Raw genomic sequence first — 16,452 nt, forward strand, 5'->3', positions numbered from 1 at the left:
GCAGTGTTAGGTGCTACAGAGGTCTAGGGTAAGGAAGACCAACAATGTCTCCCAGATAAGAAGATACTGCTTATTTTCCAGAAAGTATTCTCATTGAATGGCAATGACAGATTTTTTTAAATTGCTATTTGAAAATTATTTTAAAACGAGGCATTAAATGGGTAGAATTTATTTATTTGGCTACACTGTGAGTATACGTTTTGTTCAGCCATCCAGCTGTACTCTCCATCCTTTCCCACCTTGCTCTCTGTCCCCAGGAGGCTGACTTGTATGGACTGGCCTATGGGATTCCTAACTCTGGCTTCTGATGGTGCTCTGCCAATAAGGATCCCTGGCAAGGGATCAGAGATGGATAAAAAACTGATGTCAGGGTATTTATTCTCCTGCATCTCATGGATTCTTCCCTTCTGGGTCACCATAGGACAGTTATTTCCCTAAATGAATCACTGCTTCTCTCTAGATAACATGCTTTACAGAACCCCCTTTTTTTTTTTTCTTTTTTTTTTGGGCTGGGTTAAGGTAAGGTCCACCTCTTCTCAGGTCCTGGATTGTAAAATCTCCACTATTAGCCTCAGGGGACCACCCTTTCAATTGTGATGTTCCTACATCTTTTCCTTTATGGTCATCCCAATTTATTATGTTGGAATCTTGTTGGAGACACAAATAACCAGAGCCACAAAATAAAAATGATGGCTATTCAATCTGAAATAATCAGAAAATGATAAAATATAAAGAAAACACATTTTTACAAATTGTTACTACTCAGCATTTACATACGTACTGACAGGACATAACTATTAATTAGATATACTCACCGTCTCAACTTCTAATTTATGATATACAAAACTCAAATATACTCTAATATTAATGACAGTTTTATAAAAAATCAGGCATATTTAATTTTCAACACACATTTTAAACCATACAAAAGAAACAAAGTTACATATTTTAGAGAACTAATATTTTTTATATGTGATAGTATGCTTTGACTTTTGACCTTCAAGAGGAATTTTTCTTTTTATCAAAGAACTAAATTATATTTTATGTATAAAATTAGTCATATTATCTTGGAAATATATATAAGTTTAGGAAGTAGTGAATGCATTAAAACATTAGTAGAATTTATCCCCCAGTAGGGTCAAACATATAAGTTTTTCATTATTAATAATTCAAGTCAGATTCTTTATAGAGTCCCATTCTCAGGCAATACTAGAAAAATGTAGATGTATATTATCATCAGAAACCTGTGACTTAAATTGAAGCCATGGCAATCTGGCCATGTTAGAGCATGAAGCTGGATGTGCACAGCTGAAATGGATCCACCTAACTTTTTAAGGGAGGAAGTTGAAATCCCCTTAGGGTATTCTTACAAAATGTAAATTCACTGATGTAGAGACCTCAGCATAAAATCCCATATTTTACTTGATGGCACTTTAACGCTATCCTTTCCTAACAAAAAGATAAAGCTGGATGAGACCAAACTGACATCTTTAGAAAGAAATATTTATAAAGAATATGGTATTCTTTTAAGATCAATTGATGATAGCTGCTCTTAAGCATTAGAAAAACTTTAATGCTTTTTTTGGGGGGGAGGGAAGAAGCCAATTTTTTTGTTGTTGTTGAATAAACTATAGTCTCACACACACACCCATACACACATACACACATAAAATCATGGTAGTTGTAGCTTCAGAAGACACAAATTATTCTGTTTTTCTCATTGAAATATTTGGTTAAATTTATTTGAGAGGCCTGGACAAGAGTTCTAGCTCTATAACTGGGCATCATATGTCTGGGGGCAAGTAAGACACTAATTCCAGGAAGCTAAGACAGAAGGAAATGGTAGCGGTGAAACACTGGAAAGTACAGGACGGGTTTTTATTTCCTTTCCTATACTCTCTTACAGAGTCTGACTTAGAGAGGGCACCACTCCAGCCAGACCTCATATTGGGCAAAATCAGGTTCTTACATCTCGGGATCACATCTTTATCCTGGAAACGAGATTTTGATTCAGATCATTCAAAGTAAGACCCATGCTATTATGCTATTATAATAAGTACCCCAAGAGCCTAAAGTATGCATTAAAGATGACAAAGGAATGTTTTAAAGATCATGTGAAAGCTTGCCCATTGGTCAAGTAAACCTACCAGTTTAGCTTAGACATGAAGGTATAATTCAGAATAATTTAGTTTTCCCAAGAATCAACACAGGTTCCAAGCCCTAGAGTCACCTCTGACTCTTTGTGGCCATATTCAATCAGTCATCAAGAACTAATGCTTTTAGCAGCCTAAATGTATCATCAAAATGTCCCTTCCTATTTCCATGGATGTGACCATGAAATGACCACTACTCAGCCTTTGGCAGGTACCTGGGTAGTTGGAAATAAACTTCTAAATTAATCGTAATCCTAGTATTTCCAGTCTCCATTCCCTACATCATTATTAGATTAATTGTTAATAAACCCTAGCTTTCAGACTGTCACTACCTTCCTCTAAATGTTTAAGGATGTTAAAAAGTAAAACCCAGTCATTTTTACTAAGCATTCAAACCCAGTACAACTTTAATAGAATCATGTATAAAAATAATATCATTACAATAACTAAAATTTAGGTCTACTTAACAGCTTATGAATTGTATTTATATACATAGTCTTAATATAATCTCTAAACAATCTTATAGAAAGGTGATATTTACTATGAATATAATTATTGCCATGTTTAATAATGCTGGATTTAGGGAAGAAAGTGCAAAAGGAATGTGACAGAGATAAGAAGAAGGCAGAGACAAGCTTTGCAAACTAGCCTGAGGTCTGAGGCAGGGCTGGTCTGTGTGGACAAAGGAGCCAAATTCTTGGCATCTTGGAAACTCAAGGGAAGCAAGTGCTTGCATTTCTTAGGACAAGTTGGCCCCTTCAGAGGACAAGTACCTTTGCTACCGGGGCAATTAAATCTACCAGAAAGAAGGTGACACTGTAAGGTTTTAATGTTTATAGTTTGTTGCTCTGGTACATAGTAGGAGTTACAAATTACAAAAAGAGAAATGGGAGTTAGGGTGAGAAAGTAGGAAAGTAAATTTCCAGATTAAGAACCTGTTTCTACTCCTCTGAACTTTCTTATCACTAGCCCTGTCCCCTGTTACTTCTTCACGAAAAAGACCCCTGACCATTTAGATTGAGCTCCATAGCTGAGCCCTCTAAATTACTTGTACTTTAAGTGTCTTTGTCTTTGTTGTGTTACATAAAAGGTTATGGTTAGTCTTAGATTATAGTCTTACTCTGGATTCATAGAGGATACTCAGAAATAAGAACTAGCCAAAAAATATGAATAACAGGTATAGGAAAAAGCTTGTCTTTTTGTTTTCCCTACATTGTATTTGCCTTTTCCTATATGTCTGATCCATTATCCTTTTGCTGGTACTCACTGATAATATTTCCTCCATAGTTCATGGTGCGAATCTAAAGAATTGGCTTCATTACCAGTATTAATCATTGACAGAACGCGTCATACAAAGCCTCTCTTTGAATTGCTTGATAGACTGCAGATGGCTTACTTTTTTATCAAGTGCCCAGCCTTAGTCTGATAAGTAAACCTAATCAAGGGTTTTGGGTGAAATGATTATAGCTAGAATGGGAAGATGAACACGGCAACCATCATGCGTGACATGTTCAGTAAGTGGCCTCTCCTATTATGTTTCCATTATTCTTCCTTCTGACCTATACTTAACCAACCCTTCAAAGAACAGCTCTTATATTTAATTCCTTCCAAACCTCCCCAGCTAGCCAAGGTGACAGCATGGTGCAGTTGCAAGAATATGAGGTTTGACATTACACAGATCTCACAATTAGTACAAATTCATACCTTAAGCAGGTACATCTCAAACTTCAATGTGCACAAGAATCACATAGAAAAATGATTGGAACACAAATTTCTGTGCATCAATCCCAGAGATCTGATTCAACAGGTCTGGGCTGGACCTTAAATTTGCATTTCTGACAAACTCTCAGGTGATTTTCATGCTGCCTGTCCATGGAGGACACTTTGAGTACAACTTCCTAGCTACATGGGTTTGGGCATGTTATTTAGTCTTTACCTGTAAATAGAAGGCTTGCAGTATCTATTTCACTGGACTGTCATGCAATTTATAAGGATTGAAATATATTCTATGTTTGGTATATACTGCAATAAAAATTCATTTGTTCACCTTCCCATTCTCTGATATTTCTTACTTATTCAATCAACAATAATAATTCAGGACCTCTTGCATAGTACTTTCTTAAAATTTATTTAATAGCAATATAAATTTAAGTAGTGGTATGTTATGACTCTCCAATTAGATTCCAAGCCACTCAGGAGAGATAGCATAGCCCCTACAATGCTTAGCATACAGTAAGCACTTCTATTGTTTTATGAAGAAGCAGTAGGGTATTAGGGTTAATTGCTGAGACATGGTGCCCAATAACCTCAGTTTGAATCACAGCTCTGCAACTTAGAATCTGTGTGGCCTCACACAAATTATTTAGCCTCTTTCTTCCTCAGTTACTTCTGTATGATGGTTAATACTGACTATCTACTTGATTGGATTAAGGGAGGCAAAGTATTGTTCCTTGGTGTGTCTGCAAGGGTGTTGTCAAAGGAGTTTAACATTTGAGTCAGTGGACTGGGAGAGGCAGACCCACTCTTCATCTGGGTGGGCACCATCTAATCAGCTTCCAGAGTGGCTAGAATAAAGCAGAAGAAGGTGGAAGGAGTGAACGTGCGAAGTCTTCTGAGCTTCATCTTTCACCCCTGCTGGATGCTTCCTGCCCTCCAATATCAGGCTTCAGGTTCTTCAGTTTTTGGACTCCTGGACTTATACCACTGGTTGGATAGGGCTCTCAGGCCTTTGGCTACAGACTGAAGGCTGCACTGTCAGCTTCCCTACTTTTGAGGTTTGGGGACTCACATTGATCCACTACTGGTTTCCTTGCTCCTCAGCTTGCAGATGGCCTATCATGAGACTTCACCTTCTGATCCTGTGAATCAATTCTCCTTAAAAAACTTCCTTTTATCTGTACATATATCCTATTATTAATAGTTCTGTCCCTGACTAATAAGCTCTGTAAAATGGGTATAATAATATTAGCCTCCTCCTAGGGTTGTTTTATTAAATAAGATCCTACGTAGTAAGAACTACGTAAGTGTTTGTTACTGATATTGAATTTTGTAATTTTTCCCTGTGGAAAGATTGAACATTTAAAATGAAAACAGAAACTGAATGATAAGATAGCATAAAATCCTTTACTAAAACACAAATATCTTTATTTCCAATTATTACAAAGTAATGCTTGAAATATAAACTATAGTGTTCAATTAATCGTGAGTCCTTTGTTCCAAATAACTATGTGCTAACCCTTGCCGCACATTTAAAGAGAGTTATAAATGCTTATATCTCCTTCAAATTTACATTAGCTGCAAGTATCAAGGTGATCTCCTTATCCTTCCTTCACCTATGTTACACAACTACTTTGTTAAACAGCTTTTCTGAACACATGCTTTCTACAAATTATAGAAAGTGGCTTGAAGTATGACCAAGAAAGAAAACTGTGTGTGAAATTGTGAACCACAGAATCACCTCCTGTGTCAATATAATGAATGGACCATTAAAATATACCTATCAACATAACATTCCATTCATTGCTTAATAGCTACTTACTTATCCCTCCTCCCTGCTAACATGTAATTTACTGGAACATGAGCATTTTATGTTTTGTGTAATCCAGGAAGACTATGCATGTCACTGCAGAAAGAGCATTATTTTGAGTACAACTATAGATTTCCGTGAGCTCTCCTTCAAACTAGCTATGTGAACTTGGAATGTTCATTGATATCTCTGCGTCTCAGCTTTCAAAAAGTGAAAATAAAACAAAATGTGTGGGTAAGGACCATGAAGTGTCATGGTAAAGATGATATTTTATTATGCACGTAAAACATGGTGAAACCCCGTCTCTACTAAAAATACAAAAAATTAGCTGGGCATGGTGGTTTGTGCCTGTAGTTCCAGCTACTTGGGAGGCTGAGGCAGGAGAATCGCTTGAACCCAGGAGGTGGAGGTTGCAGTGAGCCGAGATTGCACCACTGCTCTCCAGCCTGGTTGCAGAGCAAGACTCCATCTCAAAAAAAAAAAAAAAAAAAAGTACTTGTATCAAGCTAGATAATCTAGATAATTAATAGTAGTTATCTATTAGCTAATCTTTCTTGTATTCTTGGCATTTACCTTGGTGAGTAATACAAGGTAGACACTTGAAAATGTTTCTTGAAATAATAATTATATAAATTCAGAAAGTTGGTAGTGTTTCATTCTCAATGTTGACTAATTCTACAGTACAAATCAGCATGTTCAAAAGCACTAAACCACTAAGTCAGTCACAGCTCTTCTCACATCTTCCTAGAAAATTGTAACAATTGCAGGTCACTTCATAGTTCAGCATTTCTTGAAAATTTGGAAGATTTGACCATACAGTGCCCATATTCCTAAAATGCATCAGTTAGTCTCAGGTGAGTACCAGATGACCAGAAGGTTCCCATCATTTTGTAATATCCTGTCAACTTTGTTTGTGTCTACGTTTACAGTTTCTATCAGTCAGGTTCTAATCAGGAATACAGAAACCAATACTGTAACATAGATAACTATTTATACAAGTAAGACAGGAAATATGAGAATCACAAGGGATTCTCGCATTCACAATAACATAAACCAGAGATTGACACAGCAAGAAGATACTCTGAACACATGTGGCTGGAGAGAAAAGGGAGGAACTAGTGTTGTAGGAGCCCAGGGCCATGGTTACTTGAAGGGTACTCTGGAACACATAGAGATGTAGCCATTGCTGGAGTTGGACACAGCCAATGAGAAGGGGTGTGGAGAACAGAACTAACTTGGTAGAGTCTCCTACTAGTTCCCTACCCTCAAGACTCCTGCCACTGCTTGCCATTGTCTTCACCCTGCTGGAGGCAGCTGACTCAGAAGCCTGAGAAATGCATCTTGCATGTGTGAGTCCTATGATACAGAACAAAGCAAGGCAAGGAGGGAATCGATATAAGGCAAACAAACCTAGAATCTGCATACTTAGCTGCTTTATCATTTGTATTGTCTGCTTGATCCCTGTCAATATTTCAGTTTGTCATGTTTGTCATAGGGCAAGAAGTTCTATAAAGTTTCTTTTCAGAGGAGTAGCAACTATCTCACTTCTTTTACTTTCTTATTTAAATGCACTAGGATTGAGGAACAACTTTATTTGGTTTCTTGTTTTAAGCTGCCTTTTTATATACCATGCAAAATACTTTGCCTAACCTTAGGAGTTACATCAGGGTGAACTCAATAAGACATATGATAATGGTTCTTGTTCTCTGAATACCCCCTATGTGTCAGGTCCTGCATTGTGTGGATGATTATAACAATAATTCTTTGAAGTCAGTATTACTCCTTAGTTTACTTAAGAGAAACTAGAATCCAGGGTAGGTTAAGGAAATTTCCAAGGTTGCATGGCTGACAAATGGCGGAACAGAATTCCAACTCAGACCAGCTAGACTACTTCAGACACTGTTTAATTATTTCCATTATTCATTCTGTCTCTCAATGTAATTTTATTTTATTTTTCCCTGTGGCATTCTAGGTATTCTTGTCCTAAGTGCTTGAAAACGATCTGCCTTATTGTTTAGGTGTCAGAGTGATATGATTGCACAACACAACTTCTTGGCTGTATGTGGAATAATAAATAAATGGTTTGGGCTAGGAATCTTCCCTAATAAGACTACATACACCTGTATGTAAGAAAAGTTTGGCTGGAACATTTTGTTTTAAAAAATGTGGCTTCCAGTACAAGACCTATCAAGAGATTCCTTCCAACATGTGTATTCTTACCAAATAAATAGATAGATAGATAACCATATAGATAGATAGATAGATAGATAGATAGATAGATAGATAGATAACAGATACATAGATTAAATGATTTAGGTTGGTGCAAAAGTAATTGCAGTTTTTGCCATTAAAAGCAATGGCATTTTAATGGCAAAAACTGCAATTACTTTTGCACCAGCCTAATAGATACTAAAAGATACAAAAAGTTTCAAGGGAACACATATTTTCGGAGACACATGGAGAAGATTTAGGGATAAAAAGACTCCGTATTGGGTTTGTGGTATAGATAAAATAATAATAATAGCAATACCAGTTTTAGTAACCTCAAAAATTAAATATGTGATACATATATCTTCCTTCTCTTTATATTTATTATTTAAATCACTACCCCCTGATTGACAGCCCAGCAAGTACTAGAGTACCTGGCTTTTCAAAGTCCAGCAGTAAAATTCAATCCATAAGAAGGCTTAATTTAAGATCTTCTCATATTTGATTTTTCTGCTGTGTTTCACATTGCTGATCACTCTGTTTCCTTTGTGACACTCTGTCCTCTCTGTCTCTGTGTGTCTGTCTGTCTCTCTCTCTCTGTTTCTTTTGGACACTACCAGGTTTTGGTTCTGCTCCATCTTGAGCATGCTTGTCAAAATCCCTGCAGTGTTCTCTCTCATTTGCTGGTTAAAATCACAGGCTCTGGAGCCAGACTGCCTAGATATAAATTCTGACACTTCAACTGACTAGCTCTGTGACCTTTGGCGGTTTTCAAAATCTTCTTTTAATAGACATTGTGATACAGAATATACATTAAGTTTGAAAAGTTGAATTTTGATATCTAATTTGAACAAGAATCTGCATAATTATTAAACCAGTATAAACATGTTCATATTTGATTAACTTTAGCTTACAAAATGTATGCTCAATGACTCATTAGGATGCTTTTGGCTCCATGTAACAAATCCTCTTTGGATCCACTTATAGAGAAAGGGCATTTGTGTGTTTGTTAATGAGTATGCACAGAGATAGTGGGGGGGAGGTCCCAGGTTTTTCTGCTGGCTCAATGAGGTCTGGAAGACAGGCATTTTGCATCTACTTAGCTGCCTACACTCAGGCTTCATTCTTAGGCGATTCCCCTCTTGGTGGCAGGTTTGCTGCCAGTGGTAGTCTGGGCTTTGTGGTTATGCATGTGGCTTTGGTAGGCCATGTCAGAAGGTGGTGAGAAGAGGTCAAGGAGTAGAGAGGGAAATGATACCAGATTCTTGAAAAGCAGCTCCTTTTACGGAATGCCCAGCAAATCTCTCCTGCTCTCTCATTGGCTCACATTGTCTCAAACTTCCTCATCCCTAACAAGGGAAGACAGTAACATAATTAATCAGCCAAATCTATCTGGGGAGAAGGAATGAGACACAGGAAAATATGCAGTGCCAAACTTCTTCATTTGTAATGGTAAAAACTTCTCAGGAAACTAGAGTCTTTGTTACATAAAATATATTTTGTTGTCATGGGGATTACTTCATAATTATGTGATTCAAGTCATGTGCTGAAAACTTCTTGGCAGCTATGTAGGAGACAGTCCCATTTAAATTATCATTTGGATGTGACCTGTGATTAGATTATTTTAATCTCTGAATTGTAGGGGAGATAGAAAAAGGTATTTATCAATCGCCTATTTATAGGTAACCAATAAAAATAAAGGCCAACTTAAAACAAAAGTTCTGTAAATAACTAATACACATTTTGCCTTTTCCATACACATCAACTGGAAGAAATACTTCATATAATCACTTACATTAGAAGGCAATTAAAATTAGAATGGAGTAAATACCCAACTGAAGTCTACTGAGGTATGTTCATATTCATACTATTAAAAAACACTTAGTTGCATAGAAATTAACAATTGCAAATGAAATATAAATGGAATTTATCAGAAGGAGACCAGTAATATTATAAAGCCCTAGAAAAACTCTGTAGACATTTAAATCTCCCCAAGATGATTGCATCATGTTTCAGAGATACATTTATAAATTAATTTTACACATCAATTTGGTTGTCCACAATTTTTACAGAGTTAGCTTTAATTAATATGAGAAATACAGAAGGCAGAACATATTTGATTTTAGTAATCTTAGACAGACTTTTAAAAATTAAAATTAAGTTGCATTGAACATTCTCATACTATTACAAAACAAAATTGGTAGAACTACAAATTAGGAGTAAGTCTAAAAATACTATTTTATTTTGAAGAAATATCTAACCAAGTTAGGAAGGGATTGATGTTAGGTATAGTCATATTTAATATCTAGATTAATCACCTGGAAATGGGAATAAACAATATGTTAATGAAATTTGCAGATGATACTAAATTGAAGGGTACTGTTAGCACGCATAATGGCAAGGTAGATAAATGATTCTGAAGGAGTATATATAAGTAAAAATGACCTTATACTTGAAAAATCAGGCTAGTACAATTGGTATAAATAATTTTTTAAATTCACTCAATGGAAGCAAAAGGAAAGCATATATAATAGAAAGCATGTACCATCCATTTACAACAGATTTGACTTTATTAACAATGTAATGGAGTCAAAAATGCAAACAGTATTTGAGAACTGGACATGTTAAATATTCACTTTACAAGGACAGAAAAACACTGTTTATATAATTCTGATGAGACAAATGTTTGAATATTAAAAACAAGTTAGTATTTGCCAATGTACCTAAATATAGGAAAGTAAGATTTAATATAACTGAAATGAAATGGGCAATAAAAATGATTAAAGAGTTAACCTGATGAACTTCTAAGAAAAAAATGAAATTAATTAATCTTGTTGTCTGCAAACCTAAGCAAAGGAAGCACAGAGAACCGTATGTAATAATTCTCTTCACTAAGGAATTTTACAGTAAAACTTATTTAAAGTAGAAGGCATTCCTTTGAATAATCCAGATTAAGATTATTTGGTAATTTTCATTAAAACAATAGGAACAATGATATTTCTGATGGAATGCTAAATAAACAGTTGTATACAATTATCTACTATGTGATCATTTTGTATATTCCAGGGGTCATGTGAGAGAAAAAAGTGATGAGAATCAGCTACAATAGGAATAACTGCTGAAGAGTCAAATAGCTGTTCAAAAGGCATCTTGACTATACCAAATTAGCAATGAGAGCAGATGGAGGTTCCCCCTAATTTGTTTTTGGATAAGGCTACAAAATCACTGCAGTTAGAGTTGTCCTTCCGACTAAAGACCAAAGGAAATAATAGCATGTTACTTTTCTATTCCTTAATTCTTCAAAAAACTTGTATCCTTATTTTACTTAGTGATTGTCCCAAAAAATAATATTTTACTGGTGAAATATTTATTTACTTATTGGTGTGCTTTTGTTTCACTTTGTTTTAATCCTGGGAAATGGAGACATCAGATGGTTTCAAACAAGCCTGTACAATAGTTACATAAACAAGAATTTTGTCATTCACACACTCAAAGACACATACACCCAAACATACTGCTTATTATTCTTCACAGGGAGAATTAAATTTAGCAGCAATCAAAAAATGGGTTATTTAACCCAGCAATCCCATTACTGGAGATATACATATATACATATATACACACACACATATATATATGTATGTGATATATATGTGTGTGTGTGTGTGTGTGTGTGTATATATATATATATATATATCTCCAGTAATGGGGTTTCTGGGTTAAAGCAAAATTGTACATATATATATATATATATATATATTATGTGTGTATATATATTATATAATATATATAATATACTATATATTATATATTAATATGTGTATATTGTGTTATATATTATATAATATATGTGTATATATATTATATATATGTGTATATATTATATAGAATTATATATGGAATTATATATATACACATATATATTATATATACATATATGTGTGTATATTTATAATATACACACATATGTGTGTGTGTGTGTGTGTATATATATATATATATATATATATATAAAATTCTACCAAAAAGACACATGCATTCATATGTTCATAGCTGCACTATTTATATTAGCCAAGACATGAAATCATCCCAGGTGATGATCAGTAGTAGATTGGATAAAGCAAATGTGGACATATATACCATGAAATATTGTGCAGCCTAAAAATAATGAAATAATGTCTTACAGCAACATATATAGAGCTGAAGGCCATAATCCTAAGAAGATTGACACAGGAATAGAAAATCAAATACTGCATGTTCTCACTAATAAGCGGGAGCTAAGCACTGAGTACCCATGGGCATACATATGAGAACAACAGACCCTGAGGCCTGCTGGGGGGTGAGAGTGGTTGGGTTAAAACACTACTTATCAGTTACCATGCTCGCTACTAGGGTGACAGGATCTGTACCCCAAACCTCAACATCACGCAATATTCCCATGTAACAAATCTGCACATGTATCCCCTGTACCTAAACCAATAGTTGAAATTTTAAAAAATGGGTTCTTATCTAAATGTTGAACAACGGGGCTTTCGCATTTTATGTGTGGGTCAAAAGTTGGGTGACCGGTAAAGGCAACAGTTCAAATAAGTCATTAAATGGAATATTTCTGCCACATTTATTCTTCATCATCTTTTCTTAATACTAGCTGATTTGCTCACAAATTGTAGATAGATAGAGAAATGCACAGTAACTCAAGAGTAAAATGAAACTGAAAGTTTGGCCAGCTGTTGAACACCATATACTTGTGTTATAAAGCAGTATTACTGTGTTTTAAAATATTTAGAAGGAAGCAAAGGAAACATTCCATTAAGAAAAACTAGTTTAGAGGGATCAAAAAAACTGCTGAGTTAGTTACCGTATAACCTTTCATATTTTATATGTTTGGGGCTAAATTCAATGACTTATAAGGCTTTCATGATTTGTGCCCTTCACATCTTTATAGTGTCATCTCTAGCCACTCTTAACATACACACATACATGCAGACACACATGCAGACACGCACACATGCAGACACACACACCATGATTCATCCAAACTAACAAAAACTTTATATTTTTCAAATATGTTAAGCACATGTTTTTTCTATTTAGAATGCATCTCTTTCCTTCACCTGTCTAGAAAATGATGATCCTTCAAGGTGCAGTTCAAATGCCACCTCTTATGCCAAGCATTCACTGGATGTTTCCTCACCCACTTTCCCTCTTCAGACCGAGTCAGTCACTATTCCCTTGTGTCCCTACAGTACTCATGTTCAACATGACACTGATAACAACAGCAACAACAGCTACCACTACTTCAATTAGAAGCATCATTTATTAAATAGCTAATATGTGAGGCACTGTGGCAGGTATTTTCTATACAGTCTTATCTTTACAATAACGCCTGAACATATGTACTGTTCTCCCCAGGAATAACTTGAAGCCCAGAAAAATTGAAAAGTTTGTTGAAAGTCATATGACAGCAGACATAATTTCGCTTACTCATTGCAAATCTTTACTCTTTTCATGTGGTCATTTTCCTTTTCTGTATATTTCAATTCTTGCCCTGATCATTGTACTCAATATTTTTTATTTATGAGAAGGCGGTATGTCATCTTCACAAGCCAGGCTCTGGGGTCATATTGTTTGGTTTGGAACTCTGGGTTGCAACTCCTATTAGTTGAGTGATCCTGAGTGATTTATTTAGCCCCAATGTGCATGAGTTTCTTCATCTATAAAATGAGGATAAGACTCCTACCTTATAGGGTAGCTTTGAGGATTATATAAGCTAGTATCTATAATAAGTATAATAGTACCTGCCTTGCTCTAAGTGCTCAATATCGGTTAGCTATGATTATTAGTTTATGTACCTCTCTCTCTCTCATCTAGACTGTGAACTCCTCAAAGTCAGGAATCATATCTCATTCATCTTTACATCTCTTCCACCTAGAACAGTGTCTTGTAAATACTAGCAACTTGCAACGTAGAATTACAAAAGTAAATTTATGCCAATGATTAGTTAGTATGTTGAGGGGTGGTGCAGATGGGAAGGGAGAGGAAGAGTTATGTATATGACACCAACATATGATTGTCATGAGGCACTTTTTCCTGACAGGGGAAGAAAGAAAGAACCCGTCAGTCATGGTGGACTCCATCAATCCATAATTGCACTCTTCAGGCTGGGAAGCTACAATATATGCTGCAGAACCAATTTTCCCTTGCAAAAGGGACTGAACAGATAGTGAAACCCTCAAGCGCTGAGAAGGCATGCTAAGGTGTCAGGAGTTGCTCACCAGCAGCTGCCACTGATCCCCTGCCCCTGTTAGCTTGGAGCAGCCAATTCTGCTTCTTCATGCTGTGCCCAGACCTGCAATTGAAAATTGGCTTTTGCTATATTTAATGATAAAAAAATCCCACCAGAAGGGATCTGCTCCAGGGATTAAGGTCAATGGACACTATCATGTGCTCTGCTCTCTTGCTTGCTATTGTTCTGATTATTTTTGTTCTTCCATATTCCCTGATTTCTGACTACCGTCCAAAATTTCAAACTGCCTTTACCCTCAGTCCCTCCAAACTGCGCCGTACTCTTAGTTCCTTCTGCCCTGTTGTCTGCTCTCTTGCTTTGTGGCTGACTCCCAGATATATTGACAGAAGATATTCATCTTTGTCTTGTTTCATGCTTGATGGAATTTCCTCATCCTAACCCTATGTCCAGCGCAGTAACACTGGTGACTGTCATAGCTGTAAGGAAACAACATTGTACCTCTTCTCAAATTATGGACCTGTTACACACAAAAAGTCTTATAAAAGAAGATGAGTTAAATAACAGATAACAGTTCCAGGCATAGGAATCAGAGTGAGCCAGACCTGATCCAGAGCCTCAACTCTATCATGCCCACCTCTGTGCCCTTGGGCAAGTTACTTACCTGAATAAACCTCAGTTTCCTCATTTGGATAAAGAGGCACATAATCATTCTTACCATACAGAAATATTATGTTCATTATTTAACTAATGCATGAAGTCAATAATTAATACTGTCATTATTAAAAATATATTTCAAATTACTGGTTCAGAGACGAATCATAGCTGAACATAAGACTCAAAACACTGTCATCATATTATCAAAGTATTTCATTTTAGACTTAGAAATACCTTAGATATCCAATCATTTTCTTTAAGACTTGAGGAAATTGTGAACCAGAGAGCAAGATTCAGAATTTTGTCACTAATAAATTAAAGTTTCCGTTCCCATATCTGAAATGCAGATTTTTGTCCTAGATTTAACAATTGCAATTTGAAGGGCTTCATTCAATTAATTCACATCTCCATCCATCCATCCATCCATCCATCCATCCATCCACTCCTATGAAAAATATTTATTGTAGAGTACCTGCTGTGTTTAAATCTCCCTCCTGAGCCCTGGGAATTTGCAAAATAGTCATAGTCTGTGTCTTCATGATACTTTACTTCTACTTCTTCTGCTGTTTTCTTATGTCACCCTAAGTTTCTGCTTCTGTTATTAGAAAATGAATTAATGTACTTCTGCATATAAAATGTAGTGCTTTTAGAAAGATGTAAGCAGCAGCAGATTTTGGGGAAAGAAAGTTCTCATTGGTAGAAGTGGGTCTCATAAACTGTTTTTATCAAAATGTCACTTAGAAGCCTTTAGGTAAACACATTCTTCATATAAACCTAGGGAACAGACATTTTTTATGTTTATCCTCTCCTGCCTTTGGATTTCTCAATCTCCCCTTAGTACAGTTAAGTGTGCACTAGAACCTCGAGCACATGTACACACCTAAAAAAAGTATGTATTTTATAATTTCAAATGATGCAAGAGCAGTTGCTGTGTTTTATATTGTTTTTGAATCTTAGAACTTGATAGATACTCAATAAATGTATTGTTAATAACAATAAAATGTTAAAGAATAATTAAAAACTTCTGCAAAATTGTTAATTAGTGATATTGTTAACAGCTGAAACTCATTTTTTTTACATATTACCTTTGCTTTTGTCTAGGCTAAGTGTGCTTTTGGATTAGTTAGCAGGTAGGGAAAGTACTGCCTGGTTGGCAGCTGATGGTAATCAATTAAAGGGAAGTTGTCCCCCTCATCATTTATATTTCAAAGTGCCCCATTTATGGCAATGCTAAACTCACCCAGAGAGCTCTTTGACATATTAAAATATTCAAGGTAAAATGAGTGAGAAGCTACATGGAAATTTTAGCTATGTGGAAGCCATTAAGGAGAGAATTGATGAAGTGTAGGAAAGAGTGAAGCAGCCTGAATATCTCCTGACCAGCCCAGCTTGATGTGGTGCTGGGTGAACAGTGCTGCCATAATGGAGACTCTGGTCTAGCATATAACATAAATACATGTGCAGTAGAATATGCCTAACGTTGACACAGCACTTCATCCAATCCTCCCCATGATGCTGGGAAATCAAACATATTTCCCCCTTAGTATGAAGGGGTAAACTAAGCCTTGGAAAAGTTGAGTACAATTGCTTCACATTACTTGATCAATAGCCAGTAGTGTTTAAGTGAAGCCTTATTTTAAATCATGATTTTTGACCAAAAGTCC

The 16,452-nt window shown here is 35.7% G+C and overlaps 1 long non-coding RNA gene across 2 annotated transcripts in view; it reads right to left on the minus strand.

Moving 5' to 3' along the window:
- The window catches only part of LOC116534468, a 121,164-nt gene extending 105,510 nt beyond the window's left edge, over positions 1-15,654 (minus strand). For both annotated transcript variants that reach the window (XR_004261738.1, XR_004261737.1), the window contains exon 1: positions 15,261-15,654. This is a non-coding gene — a long non-coding RNA (uncharacterized LOC116534468). The remainder of the gene's footprint in view (positions 1-15,260) is intronic.
- Positions 15,655-16,452: the final 798 nt, after the last annotated feature.

Source organism: Sapajus apella, unplaced genomic scaffold, assembly GCF_009761245.1.
Source record: "Sapajus apella isolate SASKATOON/1434 unplaced genomic scaffold, GSC_monkey_1.0 scaffold87, whole genome shotgun sequence".
In the NCBI taxonomy this organism is placed as follows: Eukaryota; Metazoa; Chordata; class Mammalia; order Primates; family Cebidae; genus Sapajus; species Sapajus apella.